At 42.2% G+C, this 13792-nt stretch overlaps 1 protein-coding gene across 4 annotated transcripts in view; it reads right to left on the bottom strand.

Annotated features, from left to right (window-relative positions):
- PLEKHA1 (pleckstrin homology domain containing A1) overlaps positions 1 to 12402 on the bottom strand; it is a 31486-nt gene extending 19084 nt beyond the window's left edge. For 3 of the 4 annotated variants that reach the window (XM_036386135.2, XM_036386137.2, XM_036386138.2), the window contains exon 1: positions 12288 to 12402. The gene's annotated coding sequence lies outside the window, so the exon portion shown is untranslated. Of the gene's footprint in view, positions 1 to 12072; positions 12163 to 12287 lie in introns of those variants that run through there. The other variant, XM_036386136.2, reaches the window with a different exon arrangement.
- Between the last annotated feature and the right edge of the window lie 1390 nt (positions 12403 to 13792).

Raw genomic sequence — 13792 nt, 5'->3', positions numbered from 1 at the left:
TTGTAGTTAGCTACTGATACACCACACCAAAACATGAGACAGTTTTTCAAGTGCTGTTTTGGGGAAAGAATCAGTGTTTACTTTAGGGACTCGGATATCCACATTTTTTTTGGGGGGTGGGTGGGGGGAAGATCAATATACAAACATGTAAATGAATAATTGTATTTACAGCCGTCATTCTATAACTAATTAGAACACAAGCAAATTTTTGACTCAATCACTTTGAGAAGCAGTTTTTTAAAAGTCTGTCACCAGCAACAATGGTTTAAATATGCAAAGGTTTATTCTTCAATAAAGTAAGAAAATTTACTAAGGTAATCTAGATTTTCTTGGTGTGCTCCTCACAATTTAAATATCACAGATCTAAGTCAAGTTCTGTAACCAAGTTATATTTATAAGGACCACAAAAATAAACACTTGAGCACTCAGGACAGTATCATTATTTTAACAAACATTCACGAGTAATTCAATGGAGGCTCTTGGGATCACTTCACACTGAAGCAACATCTCCCTATAAACATCGAGGGCAAGCTCAAGGGTAGCTGTTCTCTAAATTGCACCTCTAATCTGGCAGAACTTGGCATCACACCTTGTTTGCATTGAAATGAATACAAAAATTGCCATTTATCAGTATTGCCCTAATTTGTACCAGGTGGTTCTTCAACAAGATCATCCAGCATTTCCAGGACACCCTTTAGGCCTCATATCAACAGCTTACGAAGCCCAGAAAAGCCCTGTGCTGAAAAAAAAGCAAATATTGGTGGCTGGTTTCCTGTCTGAGCAGACTTACAGCTGTGTTCTCTGCAGATGTGAAGAAAATGAAACAAGGAAAACTTGTTTTTCAAACAAGATCCGGATTGATTAAAAATCCTTGAATAACACCAAATGAATTTTCAAAGCACTTTCCACTCATAAGAGAATCTATGTTTCAGAAAACCTTTCAAGGAAAATGAAAGGAGGATGCTCATAATGCTCCCTTATGAACATACAATTAGCTAAAGCTGAACTACTCCAATACTTGAATTTTTTTTTCCAGGGCAAAAAAACAAAACTCAGAAGCTTTTTCTCATTTGTCAGTAAACTAATTCTCAAAGAAGGAAAAAAAAAACCACCCAAACACAAATTAATAAAGATTCTCTATTTCAAAATACTACTAGCTAATTTCTAGCCTACAAAATGATACTTTTTGCACCTACTCTATGCTCTAATGAAAATACACAATAAAGTAACACTAATGTTAAAATGTAAATTGTATAACTGCTGTCTTCTGCAAATTAGTATAAAATTCCTCATGGGATTACAGACCTCTACAAAGAAGAAGAGACAAAAAGACCCAACCTTTGACTTCATAATAAATTGAAATGTAACACAGTATCATATAACTGTTTTCCATTTTTAAAAGCCTGCTTCCACCCATTACACCCTGGCAAGATTCCCCTGTAAATTAATAGCAATTCTATTCAACCTTCATTAATGAACCACAATTTGCAATGCACATTAAAAAAAAAAATAATCAATTTGTGCCTTTCTTCCAGTTACTAAAGAGACTGAACACATGACAAAGCCACCACCATGATCTCCTTCCTGACAACTCTAGACAGAGCCAAAAAGCATTGATGGAATTGCCATGATTCATACAAGAAACTGCAGAACTCTAACTCAGCATAGGAAATCTGTCTGGAAGACCCCCAGCCTAAGAATTCATCAGAACTTCAACTTAAAAGTGTCTTCAGAACACAGATCATGTCTTGCAGAGATGAGATTTTCCATTAAATTATTTGAAGCGATTAGGAAACAAAAACCTCCAAGCCTGTACATTTTACAGCATTATTACATGCACCCTTAGTTATTTTCTGCAGGACAGTGCATTAAATCTTCTAGAATCAAGCATTATAACAGATTATAAGTTCTTAGTAAGGCTGAAGGCACCAAACCTGTTACAGACCATATACAACTTCATTTTATTTTGCTTTCCCTCCCTGCAGTGGAGATGTGGGTCAATGACACTGTGCTACTCCAGGAAAAACATCCCAGTGGCCCATTTCCTCCTGGCTCTTGCCACAGTCCTCCAGAAACAAAGATGTTCTTGCAAAGCCATTTTGTGGTGTATAGTAACACTATGTAAGAACTCCCAGCTCCTTGAAATTCTTTCCTGGAGGGCTGTGTTACAATGCAAAGAGGAGGTGTCACTTATTTTTGAAGCCTTACATCCCTCTTTCCAGCAGCAGGGTACTAATTTAGGAGGTCCATACCTCACCAGCCTAGCTTCTCTCAGATTTCCCCTCTCCCTCCTCTTTTCCTCTGAGGTACAACACACACTGACATTCCCCAACATTTATATCCCACACTGAGGGCTGCCTGGCCTCCTGGGCACCACTATAAATAAAAATCCCAGATCACCTTCCCCAGTGTCGCTGGAAATGCATGACTGCACCAGCAGGACCTGCAGAGGCACACGAGCATCTCCTCTGCACCATTTATAACACGCAGCTCCAACTCTCCCACATTAATTCCTATTTTTAGCTTCCCACCAGCACCTGTTCTTGAGTTCACCTCCATTACAGATTGCTTGCAGCCTTCCTATCTTCAAGTACAAAGTCTAGACAAGACTCAAGTGAGGTGCCAGATAACATTTCTATGGCCCAGTCTCTCCCTTGACTTGATTTCTACAGGTAGGTCCAACTGTGGACCACTGGCTGAATAAAGCAAGTGGAATTCTGTCTTCATGAAAACACCATGCAATAGGCTTTGCACTAAGAGCTTGATTAAGAAATACAAGAAGGGAGACTTAATACCTCTTTATTTTACATGTCTTTTCCCCAAGCTTTGGGTAACATTTTATTACTTTTATTTTATAATTTTGGGAAATATTTTATTACTTTTATTTCTTTAATTTAGATGAACGGTTCTACTTCCTGCTTTTTAACATTTGGAACTTTGGATTTAACTCAGCCCAGGAGATGACTTTGGGATTCTTTTTCTATCAGCTAGGAAGATTAAGAAACATCCATTACCTACTTACTCATCCCTATGAAATGAAGAACAACATTCATACACCTCCACTTGATAAATATAAAATGATGCCATGAGTCATGCCCACCCCTCCTCCCCAGCTCTCTTTTTAAGCTCTGCTGTTTACAGCAGCTCCAGCAGCACAAAGGGAAGGTAAAGCAGCATCCCCAGCCATCTCCAGTCTTTCCTGCAGTTCCAGGGACAGCTTCATTAGTGAGGGCTCCTGGCTTTTGCCTAAGCAATTACTCTCAGCTTCCTGCTGTAAATCAGCTGCTCTCCAGCTGGTCATCTCTTTTACTGACCATTTAGTGCCTCCCCAGGGGAAGGGATGAGTTCAGACTGTCCTGCTTATCCCCCGAAGAACACTGCAGTGAAAGCTTTCCTTCTCGTGTACATCCAGGGCAAGGAAAGGGAGCAGGGAGGGGGAAATTCCAACCCTGAGACAAGCAGCTCAGAGCAGCCTCTGAAAACAAGGCACATAAATCTTCCAGAGACAGTAGTTCAAACCTCTTTTTATTTCCTTGAAAACCTTCCAGCACAGGCAGCCCACCAGAGAGACAACTACTACTATGAGACAATCCTGTAAATCCCTGCTCACCTTTGATACAGCTTCCAAAGTACCAAAAACATAAAAAACCCCCACAAACAACTAATCCAGGAGCTGGAGAGCTTGACTTGGCTGCAATTCTTTTGACAACAAAAGATAATTCAGGACTGATGGATTTAAAATTACAAGCTCAGTGTTTTAATTTCCCAAAGATCCTCCACTGCCTCATTTTTGTCCTGGAGGGCATAGCAGACATTGGATACTTCTGTTAACAGATTTGCCAGCATCCTCTGACACTGTGATCAACTTTTTAACTACATCTAAAAATGAGATCTGGAAGTCTCCACAATATACTGCTCCCTAAATTCAGATTCCTGTTCTAAAGTAGTCGAAAAGGAGGAAAAACCAGCTGCAAAAGGCCAGTATTAACTGGAAAACAATTCCTAAGCACAAATCAATTTTCCAAATAAAAAAATATTTAGTATAAGTGGCATTGACCTCTCCTATCCCTGACCAAACTGAGGAATGTCAGAAGATACATCCCTCCCCAGCACTTAATCCAACTTCGAAGCAGAGCACAAAATAGAAAAATCATGGTTGCAGTGATGAATCATCTAACAAAACCAGCAGCCTTATCTTGAACTTCAGTCTTATCCAGTGGTGATTCTGTGTTCAAAATGCTGAGCAGCTGTTTTCCAGGAACACTTGTTAAATCAGGGCAAGCCAACCACTCCCATCTCTTCCAGTGCACCTCAGCCAGTAAAATTATTAATTTTAATTCAATACTATCTCTAATGTTACTTTCACCTCAGGAAAAAAAAAATCTGTATGTTCTAAGGGAAATCCGGAGTTCTATGGAAAATGTTCTGGAGTTATCTGAATCCATCATCCCCTGGCCTATTTCAAATACTGACCTACAAGTTCCATGATGGAACAGGTACTTCCTCCAATATTTCTGCAGAAATTTCTCTAAGTGATGTTTCCTGTTCTGAACTGAACTATTTTCCTCCATTTTAAGGTATTTGCAATAGCAGCCAAAGGCTTTGGGATATGATGGAATGAGGAAATGCATTGCACAGGATGCAAAACTCCTCTCTGTCACTGATATTTTAAGTCAAAGCAACAACAAAAAAACCACCCTCACCTATTAATCGTTTTTGCCCAGCTAAAACAATTATTTTAATTGTCCCTCTAAATGCACTGAGCTAACACAAATAAAGGGAACCATCCTGTGCAACAAGGCCATTATAAAAAACGCTCTTGAAATTAATCCATTAATAACTTATGAGTGATGACCAGCTTACAAGGCAATGAAGTAAAATAACAAAGCTGAGAGACAGTGACAGAATATGTTCAATAACACAAAGTCTTTACAACAGTCAGATGTAATTTTCATCACTTTATATTAAGCCTCTGGATAATACAGTTACTCAAAAAGGGATATAACCAGAGATAAATACAATAAAAGAAAACAAAATATAGTTACTCTAATTCACTTTGACTTTTATCTCACACAAGCCTCAAAACAAGTTTTTAAATGCTAATTAAACTCAGTTGCATACTAGTTAAAATCCTTAAAAATGCATGTGCAGAGTTGATTCATATTTACAATTTATTTTTATCAGCCTTTTCAAAATTTTAAATAAATGCCACCTACAAAACTCCAAATATGAAAATTAGGTCCCTGTTCTCAAAGATGCTTACATGCTCAGTCTATGGAAAGTGTCCATTCACGACAACCAAAACAAATTAAAAATTAAGCAGGAAATAACCACATTGCTTATTAGGATTACTTATTATTACCAGTTAGTCATTAGAAAAAACCCTGTTTAATTTCAATAATAAACTAATAACTGCTTCATCCAGGCCAACCACTCCAAGCACTTGAATTCCACACACTCCCAGCTATTTCAAATTCCCATCTGAATCAAACTACAAATCCTGGTGAAGCTTATTTGACCTTAGGAAATCCAAAACAAAAAGAAGGTGAGGCTGGTTGAATAATGAATTTTGCCATTTTGAGCCAGTCTTGCTGATTTTCACTCAGAATCCTGGGTCTAAACTCAGCAGTACAAATAAACATAGATCTTCCTGGGAAGTATGTAAGAAATGGAAAGGCCAGCTGCTTAGGAAATCAGCAGTATCTTCAGTTTTCACAGAATACTCTCAGGCTGTTAAAGAAAGGGCTGGAAATAAAGTGATTTTTCAGTTCATTTCAATATCAAATAATGAAAAGAACATTATCAGGTGAATATTTGATTTGACCTCTTTTACAGATACAAAAGGATTTAATGAAATCAAAGCACACAAAGTGAGTAGCTGTTTATCAATTTTGATTTTGTTGATCTGATTTAGCAAATTCAATGCAGAATAAAGAAAAATGCACTGGTTCACCTACATTAAAACTTTGGTAAAGAAAAAAATCATCGCTGTTTAATTTTCACCTAATTTATTTTAATATTTACAGTACAGACTCTGTTCATTTCATTGTATAATCCACCATGTGGGTCAAAATTCCCTCTACTGCAAAGATTTGCTATTTCCTCCAGAATCCAGCTCACTTGTCAGTTATATCAGAACTACACAAGGATTTCCAGAGATTAGGACTAATCTCAAAGCTCTCCAGTAAGTGCAAGTGCAGTGAAAGCTCTTTAGGAAGAACAGGGCTTTGCCTGTCTCACATAACAGACAGACAAATGTGCATTTACAGATGCACAGCTCCTGTTTACCAAGGTGGGAGAGGAAAATTAAGCTCATCAAATGGCAAAGTTTTTAGGACATCACCCTCCCCCCCTCTTTTTTATACACCTTAAATTAAGAAAATCAACCCCCACTCTGGCACATTTAATAGAAGTCTCACCCAACACGCAGATAAACCCCACAAAGTGAAAGTTGCTCTGTTTGTAGCACAGTGCCACCTCACTTGAATCACATCACTCACTGTGACTTCTCTCAGAATTCACTTCCAGCAGCCCTGAGCACAGGGAATTGTCCTCATGGCAGGCACAGCCCTGGCTGTGGCTTTCTGCCTCACCTTCCTCCTCATTTGTGGGATGACACAAACACCAGTTACTGCCCAGCTGCTGCTCTGCACTGACAAAGGTGGTTCTCAAAACCTCACTTATGGTGTGCAGGGAGAAGAACAGCCCTCCACCCACAGAATAATCCCAAAAGTACCAGGTATTGTTGTCTGACCTACACACAGCAAGGCAGAAAAACCCCAGAAGAATCCCAAGTCCTGTGCACATCCAGCAGCCTGGAAATCCTGGCTGTACCATGAGCATGCATCAGGCTGGTTTTCAGCCTCCCACAAAAAGGCAGCAAATGGACCTCCTGAAGGAATCATGCTCCTCCACCCAAAAATCAGGGCACCAGCACAAAGCAGGAAGACAAATTACACAATAGATAAATTACAGCATCTACAGTGAACTTGATTTAAGGAAGAAACACAAGAAAAAGGTTAATGATAAAAAAATCAAGATAACCAAACCCCAAAATCCTGAATCAGCAGACACACTTTTAACATCCTTTAAGTGACCCAACCTTCCAGCACTGCTGCACACACAGGCATGGTCTCTACCAGACGTAGGAATAACTTGCCAGCTGAATTCTTAGCCCAGCCTCAGTTGCCATTTGTCATTTTCAGCCTCCCTAAAGAGTTAACCAACATATTGAACAACATCTTTTGAAGTGCAGTTTTAAGAGCACTGCTCACTCTTACAACAAACCTGGCATGTAACTGTTTTAGTGCTTAACAGAAGAACACTTAATTAAGTCACTAGTCTGAAACAAGTTCCAACACATTTTCTTGGACATGGGATGTAAATGTGGTGGCTACCAAAGCACCCAGGGAGAGCATACACATCAAAACAATTACATATTAAATGCATTAATTTATCACCTATCTGTCAGTATACAGAGACTGTTCCTGGGAGTGTTGACTCTCAACAACAAAAACATGTTTGCAAAGCTTGGTAATTGCTGTCTAGTCTACATTTTCAATTTATAGCAATGACAGTGCCCTATTTTCACCAGAAAGATTTTAAATTCAAAATACTTTCAACTCTGTAACATGAATAAAGACACTGCTCACTAGAGGTGGCAGCAAATTCTTTTTCCTTTTGGGGAGTGAAGAGGCAGAAAAGCTCAACCTCTTTCACATGAAAAGTCAGTAAATCGGGCCCAATTTAAGAGATTCTGCTTACCATGCCAGCAGAAAAAATGAGCTAAATTGATATCTAAAACATCTGGATGCAATGGCTAGCTAGAATTAAAAGCATCTTCAAGAAGAGAACAGCCAACAAAGGAACAGAGAGAGTTTTGCTACTGTCCCCTGTGTGGCAGAACCATAACATAAAAGATTTACATGTTTGTGTGGGTATTTTAAGCATTGTTTTAAAATTCTGTTAAACAAACAAGGCCGTGCAGCGCTCCTTAAAGTTTTAAGGACTTGCTTTCTCTAAGTGACACCAGAGATTTCCAGTCAAAACCTTTTTCCCACTGTATTTTTCTGGTTTTGCTCCTCCTGCCCAGAGCCTACCCCTGGTTTTTTATCTTGGGCAGTGTCTTCAGCCTCTGCCTGACTTGCCCTGACCACTCCTGTGATGCAGAGCTGCTGCTGCTCAGCACTCTCAGCATGAGAATGGAGGGACACAGCAGCAGCTTGTCCCAGGCCACACAGGAAGCTTTTTGGCAAAACAGTGAGCTGAACCTGTTTCCCAAGTCCCAGAGCAGCAACCTCACTATTGAACCACCTTTCTTCTACATAAAATACCTGAAACTATTCAGATTTTAAGGCAAAGGCATATGTTCAAACCTGAAAACTGTTTAAACTGTTGAATGCCACAAATGTCTACCAGACCTGCAACTCCCTACTTGTGCAGATAACATCTGCTAAGATTAAGTGGCTCATACAGTTCTGCACCAGAAAGCTTAATAAGTTCCTTCTCCAAGATTAAAGAAACACCTACACATTCTAGATGCTTCTGCAAGTCCCTGGAGGGAGAAAATGCTGCTTAGTGCTGAGACAATGAACCAGCTTCCTTCCTCAACAGCAACAAAACCCTGCTGCTTTACCTAGCACTGAGAGGAAAGTGATATTTATAGAACTGAGCCCTATACCAACACGTACCTAAATACTGTTAGGGTACAGCATGCATCGAGATGACCTTAGACCTATATATTTTCAAAGTTCTAATTTGAAAGATTTCAAGAGCAGGAAAAAACTTGAAGCAGCTCAGCCACATCCCTCCATTCCAATTCATTTCAGTGATTCTCTGCATTGAAGTACAACTTCAAAACCTGAACCATTCTTGTCACTCAGAGCTCTTCAGCAGGTGACTTTTTTAAAGCTGTTACATTACTTTCATATGTCAAATAAGCTCACTAGGATTATGATATTTAGGTTTCTTATATAATTTTATTAATCACCTGACAGCAATGCTTCTAGCCATGTCCCATTGCCTTTAGTTTCAAAACCAAAAGAATACATGCACTGACTGTTGTTTCTTTATATATAATTTCCTGATGACTTCTTAAGCACTTGTTCAATGCTGTAAAAATGTTTTATGCTAAAGCCAGTTACCTAAATTCCCATTTTGGCACTGAAGTAACTTACTATTCTGTATTTTCATGCAATTATACAACTGCACAAAGGTTCACTTGGCTGCAAACCCCAGTAAGTATTTTCTAAGACTGTTCCTATTCTTCATAATTATCAGTGAAAAAAAAAAAAAAAACCCTGCCAAAACCCATCTTGCAAGACAGATAAGTGCTCTCATATCACAAGCTATTGTTTGTCTAAACACTGATGCAGAGCTGGATACATCCAGAAGCACAGCAGAGCATGCAAGGAAAATTCTCATTAGAACATGTACTCACTCCCCAACACTGCTGGTTTGCTGCACTTTGGAGGAACTGCATTTACCATGATAACTGTCAGCTTAAATAACCAGGAACAGTCAGTAATAAAGACATCGATGGAATTCTAAATCTACTAAAATAGATTAAGAATTTTGCAGGCCTGGCACTTTGGGCTACATCCAACCCTGCACTGGAGACTGTGTTACAAGCAGAGACCTGTTCTCATTTCAGTAATGTCCTCAAGTTCTTTCTAATCTGTTACAGTCAATAAAAACTGACTTCTGCACTTCCTCTCTTCTACACCAACTCTCTGACATGCTGTCAGCCTTTATTTGAGCTGAGATAGCTCTGCTGCCTTCTGGAACAAGCCCCAGCTACCTGCAAAAAATCTCTTTTCCTGCACTCAGGTCTCTTCCTCCTGCACATGCCTTCTGTATTCCCCATGTGTGTGTCTGTCTTCTGTCACTCAGCTACTACTCCTGAGGAAAAATAAATACAGGAGGAGAGGAGGAGGAAGAGGGGGGAAAGCATGAAGATGCTGCCCGCCTGTTTTCTTTATACTTTTTATACTATTTTCTTTATATATAATGATTCTTCTTTGCCTATCCTCTGATTTGTATGAAAGCATCTGCTCCCCTGAAACATCTCAGCACTGCACTACACCTGCCAGTGACCCACTGAGCATATTCTGCTTTAATTTCACCCTTGAAATGCAGAGGTATGCCATGGAACATGAGGCCAAATGTAGTTTTAAAGCAGAGAAATAGCTCCAGGAAATAGATATGCCTTTAGAATTTATGAATTTGGAATTAAATCTTCTACACTCACAAAATCAAATCACAACGTGTGATAACTGCAGATGGAACTCAGTGAGTCACACAAAGGTTTGTATTTTATGCAAAGCTGACTCCAGCAGTGCAGCACTCAGTGATACCCAGGGCACATCAAACCCCCCAGGTATTATTTCTTGAATTATCAATTTCTGCATCGGTGCTTGTCCATCCCTGAATTAAAAGACTCTCCTCCAAATATCAGCCAGACCCAGCATTTCTCCCTACCACAAAGAGATTTCAACCCACTTTGAATATTTCCTCATGTGACAAAGGGGAAAACTGCACTTCTACACTTCTGTGCTTCACAAACCTGACAGCTTCATGTATTGTTACTGCTGTGACTCTCTCAACTAAAAATAACAAGTAGGAGGAAACAAGACTGAATGGACCTAAAATGCAAGTTCACTGTTCCATAAGGCAGAGCAACTCATGAGAGAGCAAGCACTCAAAGCAACCACACACACTTCCAGCTCAGTTAGGCTTGTGCTTGTGCGGCATCAAAATGAATGCAGCCCAAATATAAAAATAAAAACAAAATAACAAAACAAAACAAAAGCCAAAAAATCCTGTTGCTTTGGTTTCAACAGTGATAAGCCACTCCTCACACACCACAGGCCTCAAAACTGTAGGAGCAAATATGGCTCTGTCCTGCAGGGTCACGTATGGGATTGGGTAAGGAGAAGAGAAAATTCTTCTTTACAGACATTACAGCCTCTATTAGGAAAGCAAGGAATTTGTCAGAAGGCATCAAAAAGTTGATGCTGTGCAGCTTGTTCTATGCCTAGTAGTCTCTTTAAAAGTACTCTGCTTTGAGAAGAAGGTGAAGCATGGAGAGATGGAGCTCTTAAGAATCTAAAAAAAATTTTTAAAGATTCTACCTCTCAGCTTTACTCAGGTAACACCACTCTGCTGATGCCTAACTCAGGAGCTCAGTGTAACAAGTAACTGTTCTGCTTGATTATAAACACAATACACTGCTTAGTGAAAATCAGACATTTTTCTTACAGAAGGCCCCAAAGCAGCAGCCTGCCAGAGAGAAAACTGCTGTCTTCTCCATGCTACTTTGCAAACATTTGATGCAACATAATGCCTTTTACGAAGGTCACGCATTTAGTTCCTCCCAAGGGAGCTGCACAACACGTATAGAATTTAAGTGTGCCCAACACACAGAGAATTTCAGTCTGCACGACGCACACATAGAGAATTTCAGTCTGCACAATGCACACGTAGAGAATTTCAGTCTGCACAACACATACAGAATTTAAGCCCGTGTTAAGTTCAGCAGCATGTCAAATGCCTATCTGGAATTTTACAGGTGATAAAAACCGCGCATATACCAACAGTGGTTACAGTTTAACATTCATTTATAGTCAAGTTATCCATTTAAGGACACTTTGGCACAGCAAATAACCAGCCCCGGTTACAGCTAAGCCAGAGCACGGCTCGGAGCGTGCCAGGAGCCTCCCCGCACATCCCTCTCCAAAGCCAAAACCAAAGCCAAAGCCAAACCCCAACCGGGCACTGCCCGCTGGCTGCCCCAGCCCCCGAGCTCTGCTGGGCACACCGGGCACTGCCCGCTGGCTGCCCCAGCCCCCGAGCTCTGCTGGGCACACCGGGCACTGCCCGCTGGCTGCCCCAACCCCCGAGCTCTGCCGGGGCTCCCGGAGGCGCAGCGAGCCGAGGGGGCGGCCCGGAGCCCTCCCGCACGGCGGCTGCGGGCTGTGCCCGGTACCATCGCTGCTGCCCAGCGTGCCCGCACAGCCGAGCGGCGGAGCCGAGCAGAACCGTGACGAGCAATGAGATCACCGCTCCTCTCACCTCCGGGGCCGTGACAGCGCCCTGCCCGCGCCACCGGGGCAGCCCGCACCGCGGCGGAGCCCCCGCGCCGCCGAGCGCCTTCCAGGGAAAGCGGAAAGGAAAAAAGGAGGGAGAGGCGGCAGGACAGTGCCCTGCGCGGTCACACACCGGGCAGGCGCGGAAGGAAGGGCATCACCCGGGGCGGGACGAGCCCCACCCCGGGCCGAGGCACTTACTGGAGTGGTGGCAGTGCGGGAGCCCCGTGAGGAGAGCCGGGCGCTCCCCGGGCCCGCTCCCGGCCCCGCCCGCGCCCCGCACCGGGAACGGGCTGATCCCGCCGCCTCCGTCCGCGCCGCCGGCACCCCACTGCGCCTGCGCCACCGCGCTACCGCCCGCGCCACCCGCGGCCTGCTGGGACATGTAGTGCGGCGTGGGGGGGCGGGGGCAAGGAGCGGTGCGCGGGGCATGATGGGAATTGTAGTTCAATTACTGGGGGTTTAATGGCGTGTTTGATGGGGAGGCCGCAGCAGGGAGGGAAATGTTGCATATTGTGGAGAAATTCTTCTCTTTGAGCGTGGGGAGGCCCTTGCCCAGAGAAGCTGTGGCTGCCCCATCCTTGGAAGCATCCAAGGCCAGGTTGGACAGGGCTTGGAGCAGCCTGGGAGAGTGGAAGGTATCCCTGCCCATGGATGGGCTTTGAGTCCCTTCCTGCCCAATCTGATTTGTGATCCATGAGTCTATGAACTGCCATTCACCAGCCACATCATGTCTAACAGGCCAAGTGCCAGCTTCTGCACCTGGGATAGATCAGCCCTGGATGTCTGGACAGGTTCTGGAATGACACTGGCAAAGGACCAGGGGGGTCCTGGCTGGTGGCAAATTGAATATGAGGCAGCAGCACCCCTAGAACACAGCACAGTTGGCTTTCCTTACTCAAGGACATCCTGGACATAACAAGCTTTAAGGATGTAGTAAATCAAGATGTTGATATATTACTTTGCTAATGTGGCAAAAAAACTGGAGGTCGGTGTATCCCACAGCTGAACTATCTTTACCTCAGGTGAAAGCAGCTCAGGTGTTGCCTCAGAGCCTTTTGCCATCAGTCCTAGCAGCAAATGAGAATTTCTCCAAATGATGTTTAACCAGTTTTACCAGGAAGTTACTTCTTTTCTAAGCAGATATTAAATTTATACTGAAAAACTCTGTGTTTTCTGAAATAGCAACACAGATATTTTTTTTTCCTTGCTTAAAGCAGTGATATCTCTAATTATGGAAATAATTTGAACTCTGCTGCTGCCTGTAAATGCATCTTTGTTTCAAGCTGGCATGTAACAACCCTACTTCACAGCGAGACAAAAGCTGTAATCAGAGCACAACAATAAAAGCTGAAGTCAGCCGCAAACAATGCTGCACCATCCCCATGGCAACTTTTCCCTATCAAACCCCGGGGAGGTCACACACTCTGCAGCTGCACCAGCCAGAAGCTGTCCAGTTTGGACTTCATTTACGATTATTCCTACATTTTTTGGGTCATTTTTCACTTAACAGTGTTTTACTGGAGTTAATACAAGACAATTAGCAGTGGGCAGCACTACGCCTCTCCCCCACTGAAGTTCCGAAATGACATTTCTTATCCTGACAGAGCTTTAGTAGCTATTAAATGACTGCAGGATGTGTCCTGCCATCACACTGCACATGGAAGAGCCTTTTACAAAATTGTACACAGTTTGTGCACTCAAAA

The sequence above is a fragment of the Molothrus ater genome, chromosome 8 (genome assembly GCF_012460135.2).
Source record: "Molothrus ater isolate BHLD 08-10-18 breed brown headed cowbird chromosome 8, BPBGC_Mater_1.1, whole genome shotgun sequence".
NCBI lineage: Eukaryota > Metazoa > Chordata > Aves > Passeriformes > Icteridae > Molothrus > Molothrus ater.
Note: the sequence above shows the minus strand (reverse complement) of the source record. Positions and strands in the feature narration are given on the sequence as shown.